The sequence below is a fragment of the Felis catus genome, chromosome C1 (assembly GCF_018350175.1).
Source record: "Felis catus isolate Fca126 chromosome C1, F.catus_Fca126_mat1.0, whole genome shotgun sequence".
Lineage (NCBI taxonomy): Eukaryota > Metazoa > Chordata > Mammalia > Carnivora > Felidae > Felis > Felis catus.
In genome coordinates, this window is record NC_058375.1 from 5,520,633 (window position 1) to 5,529,145 (window position 8,513).

Genomic DNA, 8,513 nt, shown 5'->3' on the forward strand with positions numbered 1-8,513 from the left:
AAACAGATAGACATACAGAGCATGAGTGGGGGAGGGGCAGAGAGAGAGGGAGACACAGGCTCCAGGCTCCGAGCTGTCAGCACAGAGCCCCAGTGGGGCTCGAACGCACGAACCATGAGATCATGACCCGAGCCGAAGTCGGACACTCAACCGACTGAGCCACCCAGGCGGCCCTGTATCCAATAATTCTAAAGTCGGGTCTTTGTAGTTCTGTGTCGCTGTCTGGTTTCTGCTGTTCTTATTTACGGTGCTTTGCCTCCTTGTGTGTCCTGTGGTTTTTGCTTGGGAAGTGTTCATTTTCCTCTCTTTTTATTGTTCATTCTGTAGGAATTCTTTGAGGTTTGGGCTGAGGTTGAGTTCTTCCAGGGAGGGTTCACATTTGCTTCTGAAAGTCACCTGAGGGCCCTATTCTCCCAAGATGGGGTGTGTGCGTGTGTGTGTGTGTGTGTGTGTGTGTGTGTGTTTCATATGCACACACTTTGTATCAGTTTTGGAGTCCAGTGCAGAAAACAGAAGCCAGTCAGTGTACATTAAGCAGAAAGAAGTTGAAAACAGGACGTCAGGTGCTCGTAAAATCCTTGGAAAGACGGAGGAGTGGTCATCGGCAGGCCTCCCCGGAACTGGTGAATTGATTCAGGCATAAGGAAGCGAGGGTTATGTGGCCACTAAGGCTATTGAAGCTGTTGCCAGAACAACCGTATCTGCCCGCAAAGCTGCTGATAAAACCTTGAAACACCTAGTCCTGCCACTGCCATGGCTGCCTCTCACACTCGTTTCCATGACCTTAGTTGCAGAAAGACCCGCCCCTGTCTCGCTTCCGTCTACCAAATCTGATGCAGGTCTGGGCAACCGGCCAGACCTAATTCACGTCTAGAACCTAGCTGCAAAAGAGCCCTCAGAAACGAAGCGTGTACTTTCTAGCTTCTGCCGGGTCCTTTGGTCCTATTCAGCTCAGAACCCAGACAGCTCAGTTCTTGCTAGCCTTTGGTCAACTTTCCCCAGTGTATCTTTTCCCTCCCCTTATTTTGACTGGGGGAGACACTATTCACCGGCTACTGAACACTCACTTGTGATTTCCTTCTCTCTTGTATACTCTTACCACCTGGGCTGGGGGAGCGGGGCGGGGGGGGGGGGGGGGGGAAGACTAGCTTCTTTTGTCAGGTGACAACAGTTTTGATGAATGAAACACAAGCCGAAGTCGGTTGAGATTCTGGGAGGGTGTTTGCTCTTCCCGAAAAAGGAAGCAATGTGACTAGTTTTTAGCTTTTCCTTTCCTGCTTTGAGTGTGGATGTACAGGCTGGAGTCTTGGCAGCCTTTCTGTGACCACGAAGAAAAGGTAAAGAGAAATGCTGAGACACCATCCCTATACTACTGAACAAAGACCAGCAGCCACATACTCCCAGACTTCTAGAAGAAAAATAAACCCACTTTGTTAGCTATTGTTAGGTGGTGTTTCTGTTATTTGTACTCAAAAGTAGCCCTAACCAATACAGAGCTTTCTTTTTATGTGTGTCTTCTGTGAATAACATAGAGATTTTGTTGTTGTTAACTAAATCTGAAAGTCTCTGTATTCTAAAATGGGGATTCAATCCATTCTCCTTTTGTTTTGCTGATATGTTTTGACTTATTCCTGCAATGTCATTTGGTTTACTTTTTACCATGATTTTTTTTTTTTTTGAGATTTTAAGTCATCTCCTCACCCAACCTGGGGCTCGAACTCACAACCTTGAGATCAAGAGTAGCATGCCCACTGACTGAGCCAGCCAGGTGTCCCTACCATGATTTTTTAAATGTTGAAATGTTTCCCTTTTTCTTTCCATTTGTTGGATCGATTTTTTTTTTAAAGTTTGTTTATTTATTTTGAGAGAGAAAGAGCATGAGTCGGTGGGGGGGGGGGGCAGACAGAGAGGGAGAGAGAATCATCCCAGGCAGGTCCCACACTCAGCACGGAGCCCGACACGGGGCTCAATCCCACGAACCATGAGATCATGACCTGAGCCAAGACACTTAACCGACTGAGCCACCGAGGCGCCCCAGGATTGATCATTTTTTAAAGTTTCATTTTCTTTTTCTTCAAATGGTTTAGAAGTTGTACATCCAATTTCTAGATTCCCAACTAGGGAACTTGTGACTGCTTTTCTTTTTGTGTGCTGTAGGTCCAAGACTTTCTACTCATCTGTCTTTATGTTCATGTTATGATCCTTTCTTTTATCCTCTGCTGTCAAGCCTCTGAAACAAAAAACATATTTTTTTTTAGATATGGCATTTTTCAGGCCTAAGATTTCCATTTGGTTCTTTTTTATATTTTCTGTACTACTCCTAAAAACTCCCTATATCTTCATCCATTCTACCCATCATTGCCTATAAAATCTTTATTTTGACGATAATTATTTTCTTATCTATATTAATTTAGCATCGGGTTATCTACGGGTCTGCTTCTATGGCTTCTTCCTCCTGATTACGACGTGCATCCTCCTGCTTCTTTTCATGTCTCGTAAATTTGTATCATACACCGAACACTATGGATGATAGACAGTTTCTGTGACCTTCCTCTGGAAAGTGGTAAGTTTGGTTTTAGAAGACAATTAAATTCCCAGCAGATAACCCTGATCTTGTGGTGGTTTGACTATAGGCTTTTTTAGGGTATTTATCTCAGTTTTGCCCTCAGTCTGGCATATGGTGCTCACTTCTAAACCACGGCCTTTCTGGGCTTTATCAGAAAGCCCAATGGGTTTACCAAGTACCTTGAAGTTGGCTGGACTCGATATCCAAACTGCTCAAGTTCCTGCTCAGTTCCTTTGGCCTTCTGGTTGCTTTCCACCGGATTCCTTAGAGATGCACATGTACGTGCACATGCACAGTTCAGAGTTCAGCCAACGATTCGGGGGGTGCTTGTACGCAGATTTGGGGGCTTCCCCCTTTCCACGATCTGCCCTCCCTCTATTCCTATCTACTCTGGAAGGAAACCCTGAAATGGAACCTCTGTCTTTTCAGTCCAATAAGATTGCTACTTGCTGTTTGAATTCTATTTCTTTAAAAAAAAAAAGTTTTAGTTTATTTATTTGAGAGAGAGTGGGGGGGCAGGGAGCACAAGTTGGGGAGGGGCAGAGAGAAGGAGAGACAGAATCCCAAGCAGGCTTTGCACCGTCAGCGCGGAGCCCGATGTGGGGCTTGAACTCATGAACTTGTGAGATCATGACCTGAGCCGAAAGTCGGATGGTTAACCAACGTCGCCACCCAGGCACCCCCTGAACTCTGTTTCTTGTAGGCTGAGAGAATTAAGGAACTGTCCGGGAGAAAGCTGGTTACACACGGATCTGCATTAGTTTGATTCCTTTTTTTCCCAGGGCACTGGTTGCTCTCCACGACCTTCACATGGCTGGTTTTGTGTTTGTTTTCATCCTGGGTTTATCATTGTCATAGGCAGGATGGCTAATCCGATGCAAGTCTTTCTATTACCTGAAGTGGAACTTATCTCCCCAATTTTTTATGTACATTTAATAGTTATTCAATTACTTCCGGAGTTAATCAATTCTGTCCTCTTCTCTCCAGAGACCAAAGCATTAATCTGTCTTCAGTTTCTTCCTCATTCCCTTCCTGCTGGGATTAACCTGGGATCTTAGTTCTCTATTGTTCTCGATTCTTTAGCGATGCATAAAGCATTATTTAAACTCCACTGTAGGTTATAATGTCTTCTCTTCTCTCCATTGCCCATCGGACACATCTTCCTCCTCCTTGGATTCTTTTAGTCTTGCTGCGTTGCAACCCTTGAGAAATTCTTTCAGAAAGCCAATCTGAGAGTGACAGACTTTCTGAGGTTTGCATGCCCCAAACAGCTCATTCCGACCTTTCACTTGAACGCTATTTTGGCCGAGTACAAGACTGTGGGTCCAGAATCACTTTTTCTTAGACTCTTGATAATATGGCTCAAGCCGTATTTTCTCATTTTCTTATTTTCTTCCAGCCTATCCTGTGTTGCTGGGACTCCTAGAATTCTCGCTCTGTTGTGGGTAACTTCCTGCTCGTTTTTCCCTTTGGAAGGTGTTTTGTTTTGTTTTGTTTTGTTTTGTGTTTTCCAACCTCGGTATCCTGCAGTTTTGGGAAATGTGTCTGGGTGTGTCTTACTTTCAGGTAAATCATTTGACCTCAGAGAGTCCTTTCCATATGAAGACCCATGTCTTTTTTCAGATCTGGTGAATTTTTTCCTATTATTATTATTTTTTAACTTAAAAAAATGTTTAATGTTTATTTTTGAGAGAGAGAGAGAGAGAGAGAAACAGAGTTGCAAGTGGGCGAGGGGCAGAGAGAGAGGGAGACACAGAAGAATCCGGAGCAGGTTCCAGGCTCTGAGCTGGCAGCACAGAGCCTGACACTTGGCCTGAACCCATGACCTGAGCCGAAGTTGGATGCCCAATGGACTGAGCCATCAGGCCCCCCCATTATTATTTAAAAAAAGTTTTTTTTTCAATGTTTATTTATTTTTGGGACAGAGAGAGACAGAGCATGAACGGGGGAGGGGCAGAGAGAGAGGGAGACACAGAATCGGAAACAGGCTCCAGGCTCCGAGCCATCAGCCCAGAGCCCGACGCGGGGCTCGAACTCACGGACCGCGAGATCGTGACCTGGCTGAAGTCGGACGCTTAACCGACTGCGCCACCCAGGCGCCCCTATTTTTTAAATTTTTAATTGAAGTATAGTTGATGTGTAACATTCTGTCAGTTTCAGGTGTACAACACAGTAATTCAACAATTATATACATTACAATATAGTATATGCTTTGTTTACTTGATGTTGCTCTCTATGCTTGTCTTCTCAGATACTAAATGCATCTTAACTCTTCCTCTGATTTTCTGTTCCTTGGCTCTTTTTTACAATAGCCTGTTTTCGTGGATGTACTATGCTGTCTAACGTCGGCGGATTATTTTAACATCTTGTTGGCTTTGTGAAGTGTTCGTATGGGTGCTGGTCTCTGTTTATTGAATTTTGTTCTTTCCTTGACACTAATTTTCCTCAAGTGCTCGGTGATGTTCGATTTTATGCTCATATTTATGTTCAAAAACCCCCTCTCTCCTGTCTGTGGATCCAAGTTCTGATCACATGGGCTTGGAAAGCGGAAGGGCCGTGCTTCCAGAGTGTGTGGTCGGAATGAGCGCTCTCCAGCAGATGGGTTTCCAGTCCCACCTGGACATTCCTTGTTTTTATTTATTTTTATTTATTTATTTATTTATTTTTTAATTTTTTTTTCAACGTTTATTTATTTTTGGGACAGAGAGAGACAGAGCATGAACGGGGGAGGGGCAGAGAGAGGGAGACACAGAATGGGAAACAGGCTCCAGGCTCCGAGCCATCAGCCCAGAGCCCGACGCGGGGCTCGAACTCACGGACGGCGAGATCGTGACCTGGCTGAAGTCGGACGCTTAACCGACTGCGCCACCCAGGCGCCCCTTATTTTTATTTTTTAATGTTTATTCATTTTGAGAGAGAGAGCTAGCGAGTGCATGAGCGGGGGAAGGGCAGGGCGAGAGAATCCCAAGCAGACTCTGAGCTGTCAGCACAGAGCTCCACACCGAGCTTAAACTCACCAACCATGAGATCATGACCTGAGCTGAGGACATTTCTTGCTACCTGGGACCTTGATAGGTTTCTGTCACCAAGGCTCCAGCTTATGGAAACTCACACTCACTAACACAGTTTCGTACAGGGGGACAGGGGAAGAACTTGGCTGGGGGATACCCTAGAAGGGGCTCCCTAGATAATCACCCCGACGACCGCCCCAGGGCTCCTTCCTGTTCTGCGTCCGTAAAGGCACAATTTTTCCAGAACTCTCGGAGCTGCTTTCACAAAAGTCGTGTCCTATGACGACTTCCTTGATCCTACTTCTCCATTGTATCACACCTGTCTGCTCTGTATCTTTCATGAACTCCTGCAACAGTCAGGCATGCCAATAGAGAGGTTTTGGGGTTTTTTAAGTTTATTTATTTATTCTGCGAGAGACAGAGACAGCATGAGTGGGGGAGGGGCAGAAAGAGAGGGAGAGAGAGAGAGGATCCTAAGCAGGTTTCTGCGCAGAGCCCAACGTGGCTCACAAAACTGTGAGATCGTGACCTGAGCTGAAACCAAGAGTCAGACGCTTAGCTGACAGAGCCAGCCAGGCGCCCCGAGAGTTTTGTTTTGTACTTACAGACTGAGCCTTCATTTCAGGAGTTTTCAGGCGATGCTTAGCGGGGCGGCAGGGGCCCCCCTGCGTCCGGTGAGGGACTGATTCTCGGTCACCCTACTGCAGTGCATTCCTGGCTGTGAGCCGCACAACAGGATGCCGCACCACTCTGAATAATTAGCAGCTTGCCTCGGATGAGGTTCAGACTTAGAGGAAAGAGGCCTGCCAACATCAGGATTTACAGCCAGAAAAGCAGTTGAAAATATATCCTCAACGTTAGGCTACCAAATTTTAGAAGAAAATCTTTCGGGGGGGGGGGGGGGAGAAGTCCCACCTGGAACCAGTTATGGAGGAGTGAGGTGATAATTCCAGAAACGTGGAAGGTGACTTCTAAGTCAGCCACAGCTGTGGCACTACACACTGGCATTTAAGTAATATGGCAGAGTTTTATGTGCAACTCAGGGTGTGGCACTTAGGTATGATTCAGAAAGAATAATATGAGATTGTATAGCTGGAAATGGGCATTCGGGTGGGGATTAAGCAAGGACAGAATTATAATGCCAGTGGGTGGTAACACCTCTTTTTGCCCGTACTAAGGCTGTTCAGAGGAGACTCTGTATCTAGAAAACTTTTTTTTTAAATGTTTATTTATTTTTGAGAGACAGAGAGAGACAGAGCTCGAGCAGGGGAGGGGCAGAGAGAGAGGGAGACACAGAATCCGAAGCAGCACCAGGCTCTGAGCTGGCAGCACAGAGCCCGACGCGGGGCTCGAACCCACGAACCGTGAGATCATGACCTGAGCCGAAGTCGGACGCTTAACCGACTGAGCCACCCAGGTGCCCCAGAAAACTTCTTGTAATTAATGGATACGTGGAATCCTTAGGAATATGATTTAAGAAAAAAAAAAAAAAAAAGCCCCGACATGAATAGACGTTGCGTAAAGACGGATAGAGAAGGTTTTAGAGAAAAACGTTTTCAACAAGCCTTTCAGTTTGGTAAATCAATTCCTTAATGAGATCCTCATCAATGCCCAGACGACAAATGACAATCTATTCCCACCATTAAAATTTGTGGATTCTTGTGTAAGGAACATTTGGACCGATTCAGCATCCACGAAACTCTGAGGGAAAAAAATGGGGCTTTGGAAACAAAAAACCAAAACAGATTTCTGGCTGTGGTCCTCCAGATCCTCCCACACGCTGATTAACTACAGGATCAACATCAACAACTGTTTTGTTACACCACTCCCACAGCACAGCCTTCCTCAGCCAGCCACCGACCGGCCCCGGTGACAGTGGGCTCTGGACAGGTGTGTTTTCTTTCGGACCAAGTCCCTTGGTTCTAAGGCTGATTCTGGGGATGTCACCAAACCACACTCAGTGCGCCCAGCACGGTACCTGGCGCGTGACAAGTGTCTGACAACCGGGGGCCGTTCACGGGGTGAAGGGCCCCCCACGGGCAAGTTAGAGCAGCCCAAATCCCGTCACGCGGAGGGAACCGCGGCGGTGCGGGGACCCGATGCTGTGCTCTTTCGCACGCCCGTTCAGGCGTGGTGCTCGGGGGTTTTCTGCGGGACCAGGTAAGGGGGCAGGAGGAAAGTGCAGATACAACAACCAAAAAGGCAGATGGGAAGATAAGACTGTGGCAACGCTTTGGGAGGAAGGGCTTGCGCGGTTAAACGCACTCTTGTTGTCTTTGGAACGCAGTTATTATAATTTGTATCGAAATGACGCACGGGGCTCGGGGGTGCCTCCCCCACCTGGGTGCGCAGGCAGTGAGAACCCGGCCCGCGCTATCTTCACAGTTCTGGGATCATGTGAGCCCGGCCACCTGGGCTCCTGCAAGCCCCAGACGTGTAATTAGAGGCTCCCGGGCCGGGATGATGCGCAGACAAGTCTTATCATGCGTCTGGGCTGCCGTGGGTGCGTGAGTTCCCTCTGCAGCCTGGAGCTGGTGAGCCGGCGCCTGGGCCTCCCTGAACCGCCAACCGTCCAGGCTTCTGCTCAGCCGGGAACGTCGATCGGTCGCGACATAGAAACAGCGTACAAAGACACGAGTTCATGCGAGAACACTAGGGCAGCGGGGGGCGGATCACGCACACCCGAAATACAGCCTCCTGTGAGCCGTGGTGCCGGAGGCCGCTCAGGGTTCGGGCCAGAGAGACTCATCCCGCCTTACACAAGAGGGGAGTGTATAAAAGGCACGCAGTCCCGGGGAGGTGGGGGGGGGGGGGGCGGGGAGGCACGGGGCTAAGCCCTCATGACTGTAAAATGAAGAAATATGCACAAAGCACGTGCTTAAGATGTTTATTTGACGCGGATCCAAAGTTATTTCCAAGGAACGAAGTTGTTGCCT